Source organism: Erithacus rubecula, assembly GCF_903797595.1.
Source record: "Erithacus rubecula genome assembly, chromosome: 31".
NCBI classification, from domain to species: domain Eukaryota; kingdom Metazoa; phylum Chordata; class Aves; order Passeriformes; family Muscicapidae; genus Erithacus; species Erithacus rubecula.
Window position 1 is genome coordinate 1,823,809 of NC_136682.1, and position 13,391 is coordinate 1,837,199.

Genomic DNA, 13,391 nt, shown 5'->3' on the forward strand with positions numbered 1-13,391 from the left:
GGTCCTGACCCTGATGGGATTGGGGTCCTGATCCCACTGGGATTACAGTCTTGATCCCGCTGGGATTGGGGTCCTGATCCTGCTGGGATTGGGGTCCTGACCCTGCTGGGATTGGGGTCCTGATCCTGCTGGGATTGGGGTCCTGATCCCACTGGGATTTGGGGTTCTGATCCTGCTGGGATTGGGGTCTTGATCCTACTGGGATTGGGGTCATGATCCCACTGGGATTGGTGTTCAGATCCTGCTGGGATTGGGGTCCTGATCTTGCTGGGATTGGGGTCCTGATCCTGCTGGGATTGGGGTCCTGATCCCACTGGGATTGGATTTTTTGTCAGGCAGGTCCTGCTGTTCACAGCTGCAAAACTCCCCCAGACCCACCCCCAGAGAAATTGGGCCATTCCCATTCCCAAGGGACATTCCCATTCCTGAGTGTGGCCCTGAAGGGGTAAATGGGGTCCTGGCAGAGAAAGAGGGTCCTCAGGGAATGAATTAATGAGGTCCTGGAAGGGTAAATGGGTTTCTAAAGGGTAAATGGGGTCCTGGAAGGGTAAATGTGCCCCTGCAAGGGAAATGGGGCTCTGAAATGGTCAGTGGTGTCCTGAGGGGTAAATGGGGCCAGGAAATGGGAAATGGGGCCATGAAGAGTCACTGGGGCTCAGGGAGGGACATTCCCACTCCTGGGGCAGAGCTGCCTCAGCCCCCAGAGGGAACACGGGGTCCCAGCAGGGCCAGGAACCCCCAGAGCTCCAAAAGTGCCCCCAGACTCATTTTGGGGTGACCCCGGGGACACCCCAGGGCTGTTCCATCAGAGAGGGCAAAACTCCCCCAAGGGGGGATTAATTAATGATTAATTAAATCTGGCTGTTCCACTAAGCCTGTGAACCCATTGAGCTGGCACCCCCACACCTGGAGCACCCCCAAACCTGCAGAACCCCCTCACCTGCAGAACCCCAAATCTCACCAGGTACCCCCAAACCTGCAGCACCCCCACACCTGCAGAACCCCAAATCTCAGCAGGTACCTCACACCTGCAGCACCCCCACACCTGCAGCACCCCAAACCTGCAGAACCCCAAATCTCACCAGGTACTCCACACCTGCATCATCCCCACACCTGCAGCACCCCCAAACTGCAGCACCCCTCACCTGCAGAACCCCAAATCTCAGCAGGTACCCCCAAACCTGCAGAACCCCCTCACCTGCAGCACCCCAAATCTCAGCAGGTCACACCTGCAGCACCCCCACACCTGCAGCACCCCAAATCTCAGCAGGTACCCCTCACCTGCAGCACCCCTCACCTGCAGCACCCCCACAACTGCAGCACCCCCACAACTGCAGCACCCCAAATCTCAGCAGGTACCCCAAACCTGCAGCACCCCCACACCTGCAGTACCCCCAAACCTGCAGCACCCAACACCTGCAGCACCCCAAATCTCACCAGGTACCCCCACACCTGCACCATCCCCACACCCACAGCACCCCCAAACACCCCAGCCCCCCCCAGCTGCAGTGTCCCCCCAGGTGTGGCACAGCCCAGGTGAGCCCTGCAGGTGTTCCACACACTCAGAGCCCCCCCAGGCAGGTTTTGGGGGGCAGGGGGGCCCTACCTGCTCGTTGACAGTCAGCAGGGCCTCCTGGGGCTGCCCCTGCTCCATGGTGAGCTGGCACAGGTGGGCAGGGTCACACCTGCCACATGCTGCAAGAGGGGACAAGGAGGGGCTGTCACCACCTGGGGGTGCCAGGGGATGTCTGTGACCCCCCCCCGAGCCCTTTGGAACCCCAAAAACCAGGGATGGCCCAGGTGAAACCAGCCCAAAGCTGCTCCCCAAATCTCCAGGTGACACCTGGCTGCCCTCCCAAGCACCTGCAGGGGCTCAAATTTGGGGACACTTCCCTCAGCAGGTGACAGGAGTCACTCCCCAGGTGGGATTCACCTGTCCCTGGAAGGACAGGGATGGGGGGAGCCTGAGTGACACCCCAAAATCCTGGGGCAGCTTTTCTCTCCACCTGAGGCTGCACAAGGTGGGAAAGCTCCAGGTGGGGTCACCACCCTTCTCCCTCCCCAAACTGGGGGGGCTACAAGGCCAAACTGGGACCCCGAAGGGGAGGGGAAAAGGGGGAAGGGGGAGGGAATCCCTGGAGTTTTGGGGGTCCCAGGGGGTCCCAGGTACTCACCCCCTGTCTGCTCTGACCCTCCTGGCTGGGTGGGGCTGGGTGGGGCTCCTGCCCCCAGAAGGGGCTCCTGGGGGGCTCTGGGCTCTGATGGGGGGTCTCTGTGCTGGCTGCAGCTGCCTGGGATTCTCTGCTCTGGATCTGCTGATTTTGGGGTGTCCAGGCTCTGTCTGTGCTGATTTTGGGGTGTTCAGGCTGTGTCTCTGCAGATTTTGGGAAGTCCAAGCTCTGTCTTGTAGATTTTGGGGTGTCCAGGCTTTGGTTCTGCAGGTTTTAGGGTGTTCAGGCTCTGCCTCTGCAGGTTATGGGGTGTCTGGGCTGTGTCTGTGCAGATTTTGGGGTGTCCAAGCTCTGTCTCTGTAGATTTTGGGGTGTCTGGGCTCTGTCTTTGTAGATTTTTGGGGTGACCAAGCTCTGTCTCTGTGCAGATTTTGGGGTGTCCAGGCTCTGTCTATACAGATTTTAGGATGTTCAGGCTCTCCCTGTGCAGATTTTGGGGTGTCCAGGCTCTCCCTGTTCAGATTTTGGGGTGTCTGAGCTCGATATTTGCAGGTTTTGGGGTGTCCAGGCTCTCTCTCTGCAGATTTTGGGGTGTCTGGGCTTGATCTGTGCAGTTTTTGGGATATCCAGACTCTCTCTGTGCAGTTTTTGGGATATCCAAGCTCTGTCTCTGTGCAGATTTTGGGATGTCCAGGCCCTCTCTCTGCAGATTTTGGGGTGTCCAGGCTCTCCCTGTTCAGATTTTGGGGTGTCTGGGCTCGATATTTGCAGTTTTTGGGGTGTCCAGGCTCTGCCTCTGCAGATTTTGGGGTTCCAGCTCTGAGCTGCTCCTTTTTTGGAGTCCCTGGGTGTCACCTGGAGGGACACAAACCCCGAGTTCTTCCCCTGCCCAAAACCACGAGCAGCCCCAAGACCCTCCCCCTTCTCCCCTCCCCCTCCCAGGGGAAAAAGGGAAATTCTGGGATATTTTGGGATTTTTGGGGACACAGAATTCCATTATCCATCCCACCCCAAACTGGATTTATTCCAGTTAAGCAAGAGCAGGACACAAAATCCCCAAAATTTTTGGATTTCTCTCCCTGCTGCTGGTGGGAGGAGACACAAATCACCCAGGAGGGGCTAATTAATGAGAGAATTAATTAGATATTTGTAATTCCAGGCTGGATGCAGGTGGCAGATTTGGGAGCAGGATCCTTTCCCGTTTTTCACACTTTTGGGGGGATTTTTTTTGGCAACAAAAAATTTATCCAGATGGTGCTGAGGGCAGGCAGGGAGGAGCAACAGATGGAGGGAAGGCAAGGAAATGCATGAAATGATAATAAAAATATTAAAAAATTAAGAAAGAGGGAAAAAAAGGTGAGAGAAGGATATTTAGGATGCTCCATGCAGATTTAATTTCCATGTTAATTAATATTTTTTTTCCTCTGAATTTGATATCTTTGAATTTTTTGTGGTATTTACAGGTGGAGAAGCTGAGGCAGGGGATGAGATGTCACCCCCAAAACGCCCCAAATTCAACAAGTTTATATTATGTAGTATATACAAAATATAGAACTTAAAATATATAATATATATTGTATATATTCTATATACTGCATACTACACAATATATAATATATACCAATATGTAATACTTGAATAATTTTATTATTTAAATAGAATACAATATATATTATATATATTGTACACACTATATACTACACAATATATAAATATATAATATTTAAATAATTACATTATTTAAACATAATGTATATTTTATATATTATATACTACACATTATATATATATAAACTTATAATACTTAAATAGTTGTATTATTTAAAGATAGTATATAATATATAATATACAATACATAATGTATAATGTAAATGTATAATATATAATGTATAATATATAATGTATAATATATTATATATAATACATAATATATAATACATAATGTATATTAAATAATGTATAATACATAATGTATGCATAATAATACTAACACTACATAATAATGTATTATAAATTATGTATTATATATATTATATATTATATATTATATATTATATATTATATATTATATACAATAAACACATATAAATACATAATTTTATTTACACTATTATATTATTTACATATTATTATTAATAATAATGATAATAATAATAATAATAATATCACTCCATCAGAGCGGAAATCTCCTGTGGAGTGGCCCCAAACCTGCTGAAAACCCCAAACCAGCAAAGGTCTCCTGCCAGTTCCCTTTTTGCACCATTAAACAGCAATAATTTCCCTGGTTTTGCCATTTTTTTCCCAAATAAAACTCTGGGAGCAGCAGGTGGCTCTGGGACCATTGGAATTCCCGAATCCCAGATTTCCCTCCCACCCCAAATGGGTTTTTGGGGTGTTGGGGTGTCCTGGCCCCGCCCCTGGGGGGTCACCCTGCACTGGGGGGTCACCCCGGGAATTTGATTTTATTTTTATTCCTGGGATTCCAAAGGCTGGGGCAGAGCTCCCCCCACCCCAAAATGTGTCCTGGGGGGCAGCACGGGGGGCTGGGGGGCACGGGACCCCCGGAGATACAGAGCTACAGCCCATGGGGGGGGGGTCAGTGGGACTGATGGGGTGGGATCAGTGGGGTGGGATCAATGGGATCAGTGGGGTGGAGTCAATGGGATCAATGGGATCAATAGGATCAATGGGATGGGATCAATGGAATCAGTGGGGTCAATGGGATCAGTGGGGTGGGGTCAATGGGATCAATGGGGTCAATGGAATCAATGGGATCAGTGGGATCAGTGGGATGGGATCAATGGGATCAATGGGATCAATGGGATCAATGGGATCAATGGGATCAGTGGGATGGGATCAATGGGATCAATGGGATCAATGGGATCAATGGAATGAGGTGGCATCAATGGGATGGGGTAGCATCAATGGGATCAATGGCATGGCATCAATGGCCTCAATGGGATCAATGGGATGGGATGGCATCAATGCAATCCATGGGATCAATGGGATCGATGGGATGGGATCAGTGGGGTCAATGGGATGGGATCAATATGACCAATGGGATCAATACGACCAATGGGATCAATGGGACCAATGGGATGAATGGGATCAGTGGGATCAATGGGACCAATGGGATGGGATCAATGGGATTAATGGGATCAGTGGGATCAATGGGATCAATGGGATAGGATCAATGGGATCAGTGGGATGGGATCAATGGAACCAAAGGGAACAATGGGATCAATGAAATGGGGTCAATGGTATCAATGCTATCAATGGTTTCAATGGGATAATGGGAAGGGACAGGTTGGGATGGGATCAATGGGATCAATTTGATCAACGGTATCAATGGGATCGATGGGATGGGATCAATAGGATCAATGGGATCAATGGAATCAATGGGATGTGGGGGGGTTACAGCTGTGCCCCATTGTTCAGCCAAACCCCCCCTGGAATCCCCCAATCCTCAGCACCCCCATCTGCCCCCCCTCAGTGCATTCGTGTGTCCCCAACTCCCCCAGACCCCCCACAGCTCTCTCACCCCCACCCCCCCCCCCCAAACTGCCTTTGCCCCCCAAATCCTGGCCCCCAAATCCTCTGCACCCTCCCCAGGCAGGACCCCAAAACTGTCCCAAAAACTGCACCCCGACCCCAGTGCCTGCACCCCCAATTCCTCCCGACCCCCCCAATCCTCCCCTTTTCCTGCCGGGGTTCTCCAGCCCCTTTTCCCCCTTCCCTGGACCCCAAAACTGGGGACCCCCACTTAGCCCCTGGCACCCCTCAGCCCCCTTCTGCGCCCCCAAAACTGGTGTCCCCCCAGTTTCCCCCACAAACCCAGCGCCCCCTCCCACCACTCTGCCCCACAGCCCCCCCAAAAATTCCCCAACAACGTCCTGCCCCCCTCAGCACTGCTCCTACTCTCCCACACCCCAAAATCCATCCCCCTTCCCCAAAATTCCTCCAGGGCAGTCACCCCATTCCCTGCCCCGCTCTCCAATCCCCCCTTCACGGACCCCCCCCAATTCCGGGGTGCCCCCAGGGACCCCCCACTTGTGCGCCCCCCCCTCAACTCCCACTCTGCTCCCTCTGCCCCCTCTCACAGCGTTCCCGTCCCCCCAGTTCTCCCCAATTTCAGCCCCCAGACCCAGCGCCCCCCCCCCCGAGACCCTCTCCCAGGACCCCAAAACTGTCCCCACCCCCCCGCCCTGGGTCTCCTCTCCCGCCCCCCCCCGGACAGTCCCCCCCCCCTCCCTTTTCCTGTCCCGGGGCTCTCCAGCGCCCCTTCCCTGCCCCCCCCCCTCCCCAAAAAAAATTCCGGGGTCCCCCAGCGATGCCCCCAAAGCTGAAGACCCCCCTGGCACCCCCAAATTCCCCCCCCGTCCCCATCCCCCCCCCGCCCCCCACCAGTCCCTGCGCGTTTCTCCCCAGTTCTCCCAGTTCTCCCAGTTCTCCCCCCGGCCCCACCGCCCCCCTCCGACCCCCTCAACCCCCCCCAACCTCCCCCGACCTCCCTTTCCCCCCCAAATCCCGCTGCCCCCCCCTCGCTGCCCCCCGTTTTCCGCCGTTTTCCGCCCTCCCCGCCCCCCCCAGCGCTCTTTATCATAAATATATAAATTATGCTAATTACGCCATTGCATATTCACCGCGCCGGGCCCGCCGCCCCCCGCCCGCCCCGGGCCCGCACTCACCCAGCCGGGGGTCGGGGGTGCGGGGGGGCCCCGGGGGGGTCCGGGGGGGTCCCCGCGATCGCGGCGGCGGCGGCGGCGGCGGCGGCACAAAGGGGCGGGGGGCGGCGGGGGGGGCGGGGCGGCCCCGGGACCCCGGGCCGGGCCGGAGCCCCGCGGGGGGCGGCGGGGGATGGGGTCTGGGGGGGTTCACGGGGGGCTCGGGGCCGCGGGGGTCCCGGCGCGGGGGTTTCGCCTCTTGCCGGGGTTTTGGGGCTGCTGCGTCATGAACATAATTTATGCGCAGGCCGCTGCCGCAGGGGCGAGACCGGCCGCGGCCGCTGGGGGCGCTGCGAGCGCCGCGGAGACCCCGAACAGGCGGGACAGGGACCCCCGAACAGGCGGGACCCCCGGGACAGAGACCCCCAAAACAGCCGGGATAGAGACCCCCGAACCGGCGGGACAGAGACCCCCCAAAACAGCCGGGACAGAGACCCCCAAACAGGCGTGACCCCCGGGACAGAGACCCCCAAAACAGACGGGACAGAGACCCCCGAAACAGGCGGGACAGAGACCCCGAAACAGGCGGGACAGAGACCACCAAAACAACCAGGACAGAGACCCCCAAACAGGCGGGACCCCCGGGACAGAGACCCCCAGACAGCCGGGACAGAGACCCCCAAACAGGCGGGACAGAGACCCCCGAAACAGCCGGGACCCCCGGGACAGAGACCCCCAGACAGCCGGGACAGAGACCCCCAAACAGGCGGGACCCCCGGGACAGAGACCCCCCAAACAGACGGGACAGAGACCCCCAAACAGGCGGGACAGAGACCCCCAGACAGCCGGGACAGAGACCCCCCAAACAGGCGGGACAGAGACCCCCCAAACAGGCGGGACCCCCGGGACAGAGACCCCGAACTGGAGGGACCCCCGGGACAGAGACCCCGAAACAGCCGGGACCCCCGGGACAGAGAGCCAGAGGCTCCCGAGACACCCTAGGTCCAAAAGCCCCCCCCGAACCAGAGACCCCCACCCCAGCAGAGGGACACCCCAGCCTGAGACACCAGGGACGCCCCCAGACCCAGGAACTCCCTGAAACCAGAGACCCCCGAGCTGCAGAGGCTCCCTCAGCCCTGGGACCCCAAACCCTCCCAGGTACCTGAACAAGAACCCCCCTCCAGCCCCAAGACCCCCAAATCAGAACTTCCCAGCCCAGAAACCCCCTAATCTCAAACCCCGAAATGCCAGGACCCCCCCAAACCCCAGACCCCCAATCCAGGACCCCCCACACCCCAGATCCCCAATCCAGGACCCCCCCAAACCCCAGATCCCCGATCCAGGACCACCCAAAACCCCAAATCCCAAATCCAGACCCCCCCCAAACCCCGGACCCCCCAATCCAGGACCCCCCCAAACCCCAGACCCCCAATCCAGGACCCCCCAAACGAGAGGGGACAAAGGGGGCACGAATATTAATGACCCCACAGCCAGACCGACCCCTCCTCATTAATAATCATTAATATTCATTAATATCCTGATTAGCCCAGGCTCACCTGTTATTGGCGGCCCGGTTCTGCCGGGCTCATTTGCATGCGCGCTGCCGTGATGATGAATATTTAATAGGAATCGTTAAATACCCACCGCTAGTTAAACCCCGGGCTCATTTGCATACATTTGCATAAGCGCTAATAGGTTGCGTACGGGGAAAGGAAAACAGCTCGGCTGGGGGGGCGGATTTTAATTAACAAAGAATCGGCTGAGGGGGGGGCTGGGGGGCACTGAGGGGGGGGCTTGGGGGGCGAGGGGGGGGTGAGGGGGAGGGGCGCCCCCAAATGGGTCTGGGGTCCCTAGAGGGGTCTGGGGTTCCTTAAAGGAGTCTGGGGATTCTTAAAGGGGTCTGGGGTCCTAAAGGGGTCTGGGGGTTCCTAAACGGGTCTGGGTGTTCCTAAAGGGGTCTGGGGGTTCCTAAACGGGTCTGGGGTCCCCAAACGGCGTCTGGGGGTCCTAAAGGGGTCTGGGGTTCTCAAGCCGGGTCTGGGGGTCCCTGAGCCGGGTCTGGGGGTGGCTGAGGGGATCCGGGGGGTCCCTGAGGAGGATCTGGGGGTCCATGGGGGGGGGCCTGGGTGGCCCGATCCGGGTCTGGTGGTCCCAGCCGGGTCTGGGGGTCTCTGATCGGGGTCTGGGGGGTCCCTGAGGGGATCTGGGGGTCCCAGCCGGGTCTGGGGGTCCCTGAGGGGGTCTGGGGGTCCCAGCCGGGTCTGGGGGTCTCTGATCGGGGTCTGGGGGGTCCCTGAGGGGATCTGGGGGTCCCAGCCGGGTCTGGGGGTCCCTGAGGGGGTCTGGTGGTCCCAGCCGGGTCTGGGGGTCTCTGATCGGGGTCTGGTGGTCCCAGCCGGGTCTGGGGGTCCCTGAGGGGGTCTGGGGGTCCCTGAGGGGGTCTGGGGGTCCCAGCCGGGTCTGGGGGTCCCTGAGGGGGTTCTGAGCCGGGTCAGATCCCCTTTGAAATGATTAATTTTTTTTTTTTTTCCATTTTTGCGCATTTTGAAGGCGAGGAACTCTCCCCCTCATGAATTATTCATGAGCCCGCCCCAGCAGCCGGGTCTCATTTGCATATTCATGAGCAGCTGCTGAATTATTCATGAGCGGCTTGGGGCGGAACAGGAGAAACCGGAGCCGTGGAAAAGGGATGGAAATGAAGGAAAAAGCGCCAAAATCGCCAAAAAAAATCGGGAATTTTGGAATTTCAGAGCTTATTTTCCAATGAACAGAAATATGTGGATTATTTTTATATAGTTTTATATAGGTGATAAACATTATATAAATTTATGTGCTATAAATTATATATTCGTTGAGTTTTTGATATATTATTATGCTGTGTGTCGTGTATTTATATAAATATTTATTGGCAAATATTCATGTTATACTATAAATTATTTTATATATTTATTAACGCATAATTTATTTTATATGTTTATTAAGTCCATGATTTTGGACTAATGCATTATAATATTAATTTAATGTTTTATTTATTAATGCTCGTTAATGTATTATACATTACATGATTATATTGATGTTTTTGATATTTTTTACTGTTTTTATATATAGTATAAACGTATTTATTTATTTATTTATTTGCTTATTTATATATTTATTTGTATCTTTATATGTTTGTTTATGTATTTATGTATTTATACGTTTATTTATATATTTATTTTTATATTCCGTTATTTATACATTTATTTATATATTCATTTATACTCTATAATATGCGTTATGTATCCCTAAAGATTTATAGGTATTTTATAAATATTTATTTAAACTGCATTTGATATTAAATTCTTAAATTAATGCACAAATATAGAACGCGATTGTTTTATTAATTTAACTATTCTAATATTTTTTATGTTATTTATAACGATATTATTTTATTTTATTTTATTTTATTTTATTTTATTTTATTTTATTTTATTTTATTTTATTTTATTTTATTTTATTTTATTTTCTCTCACATCCAATTCCATTTTAAACCATTAAATACTTTATTTTAAATAAAATATTTTCCATTCCCGCTTCGTCTCCCCCTTCACCTGGAGCAGGTGAGCCCCGCCCAGGTGTTCGTCACCCCAAAAAAGGGGGTTCAGGGGACCCCCAAGCGGCTCCAAACCCGGCTGAGGGCGACCCCAGACCCAATTTAGGGACCCCTCCCCCATCCCATAATGACCCCAGACCCAATTTGGGGACCTCTCCCCCATCCCATCGTGACCCCAGACCCAATTTGGGGACCCCTCCCCCATCCCATAATGACCCCAGACCCAATTTGGGGACCTCTCCCCCATCCCATAGTGACCCCAGACCCCATTTAGAAACCCCTCCCCCATCCCATCGTGACCCCAGACCCAATTTAGGGACCCCCTCCCCCATCCCATAATGACCCCAGACCCAATTTGGGGACCTCTCCCCCATCCCATCGTGACCCCAGACCCAATTTGGGGACCCCTCCCCCATCCCATAATGACCCCAGATCCAATTTGGGAACCCCTCCCCCATCCCATAATGACCCCAGACCCAATTTGGGGACCTCTCCCCCATCCCATAATGACACCAGACCCAATTTGGGGACCTCTCCCCCATCCCATCGTGACCCCTGACCCCATTTAGAGGCCCCTCCCCCATCCCATAATGACCCCAGACCCAATTTAGGGACCCCCTCCCCCATCCCATAATGACCCCAGACCCAATTTAGGGACCCCCTCCCCCATCCCATAATGACCCCAGACCCAATTTAGGGACCCCTCCCCCATCCCATAATGACCCCAGACCCCATTTAGAGACCCCTCCCCCATCCCATAATGACCCCAGACCCAATTTAGGGACCCCTCCCCCATCCCATCGTGACCCCTGACCCCATTTAGAGGCCCCTCCCCCATCCCATAATGACCCCAGACCCAATTTAGGGACCCCTCCCCCATCCCATCGTGACCCCTGACCCCATTTAGAGGCCCCTCCCCCATCCCATAGTGACCCCGGGCTCCATTTAGGGACCTCTCCCCCCCGCCCCCATCGTGACCCCTGACCCCATTTACGGACCCCTCCCCTCCAGCCCTTATCGAGACCCTCCCTCATCCACCCCACAATTTCCCGCGGCTCCTTTAAGAACGCGCGGCCCCGCCCCCAGCGCGATGACGTCACGACGTCCGCTTCCTGCCGCGTCTGTCACCCTCCCTCAATGGCCGACCCCGCTTCCTCCTCCCCCCGCCGTGACTCCGGGAGCCGCCGCCATGAGCGGCAAAGGCAAAGCCGGGCCGGGCCCCGGTCCCGTTTAACCGGAGCCGCGAGCGCGGCGCCTTTAAGGGCGCGTGAGGGAGCGGGATGGGCGGGGCTGAGGGGCGGAGCCAGGGTTGCCATAGAGACGCGTGCTCAGCCTCGGTTTGACCCCGGGGCGGGGCTGGGGAGATACCATGGGAGGAGCGCGGGGGGAGATACCATGGGAGGGGTCACGGGGGGAGATACCATGGGAGGGAGCAGGGGGGAGATACCATGGGACGGGGTACGGGGGAGATACCATGGGAGGGGACAGGGGGGAGATACCATGGGAGGAGCGCGGGGGGAGATACCATGGGACGGGGTGCGGGGGGGAGATACCATGGGAGGGGACAGGGGGGAGATACCATGGGAGGGGGCGGGGCTGGGGAGATACCATGGGAAGGGGTGCGGGGGGAGATACCATGGGAGAGAGCAGGGGGGAGATACCATGGGAGGAGCAGGGGGGAGATACCATGGGAGGAGCACGGGGGGAGATACCATTCGGGGGGCAGGGGGTGACACCGCTGGGGGGACACCGAGGCCGGGCTGATGCCATGGGGGGCACTGGGGGGACACTGGGCCCGGGGCGATACCATTTCCCAGCAGGGTGATTCTGGGCTCATTCCCAAACCCCCCAAGCCCCCCGATCCCGGCTCTCCTGACCCCTCTCTCTCCCCCAGGGCCGTCCCCCCCGTGTCCCCAGCGTGCCCAGGTGTGTCCCTGTACCTGCCCCTGGCCCCGCCCCCCCTGGGGGCTCCCCCTGGGCCAGGTGTGCCCACCTGGATCCACCCTGCTGCTGGGGGCGGGGCTGGACTCTGGGGCCAGGCTGGGGGCAGGGGGCACCAGCAGCATCCTGGTGAGTCTGGGGGTCTGGAATTGGGTGGGAATGTTTGGGACAGGTGACACCAGGAGAATCTCAAGGATCACAGGTGGATCTGTGGGATTTGGGACAGGTGACACCAGCAGCAGCTTGGGATCACAGGTGGATCCACAGAACTTGGGGGGGTTTGGGTGGGGAGGGACCAGCAGATCACCTGGCCCAGGTGAGTCCCAGCCCCATCCCACCTGGCCTTATCTGGCCCCACCCCCGGCAGCTGGGGAGGGTCCTGCTCACCTGGCCCTGCTTCCCCCGCCCCCCTTGGCTCCCCTTCCCTGGCACCTGAGGGGCTCCTGCTCCCTGGAATCCCCCCCTGGGGGGGATGGACAGGTGGGGAGTGTGTCCCCAGGTGACAGCACAGGTGACAGTGTGTCCCACAGGTGTCAGTGTGTCCCTCAGGTGACAGCACAGGTGACAGTGTGTCCCTCAGGTGTCAGTGTGTCCCCCACCTGGCCCAGGTGCCACACACCTCAGGACCCAACATGTCCCTCAGCAGGGGTTGGGGACATTTCTGTGTCCCCACAGCCCACGGGGACCTCGTGCCCATCCCAGCTCTGACACCAACCTCAGCTGTCCCCCATGGTGACACTGACATTGGCTGTCCCCTGTCACAGTGTCCCCCCTGTCCCCTGAGGTGACACTCAGCCCCTCCCCCCAGGTACCTGTGCAGGTCTGGGGACCCCCAGAGCCGGGGGAGGGACCCCCCGTGCAGGTGACACGAGTGGGTGCCAGGGGAGGGGTTTGGTCACTCGGGGGTCAGTCACAAACAGGGCTGAGCTCAGCCCCGCCCCATCCTCATTTACACTCAGCTCTAATTAATTAATGGCCTCATTATTCCCTGGGGCTGGGCTTCTCCTTCTGCTCTGCTGGACC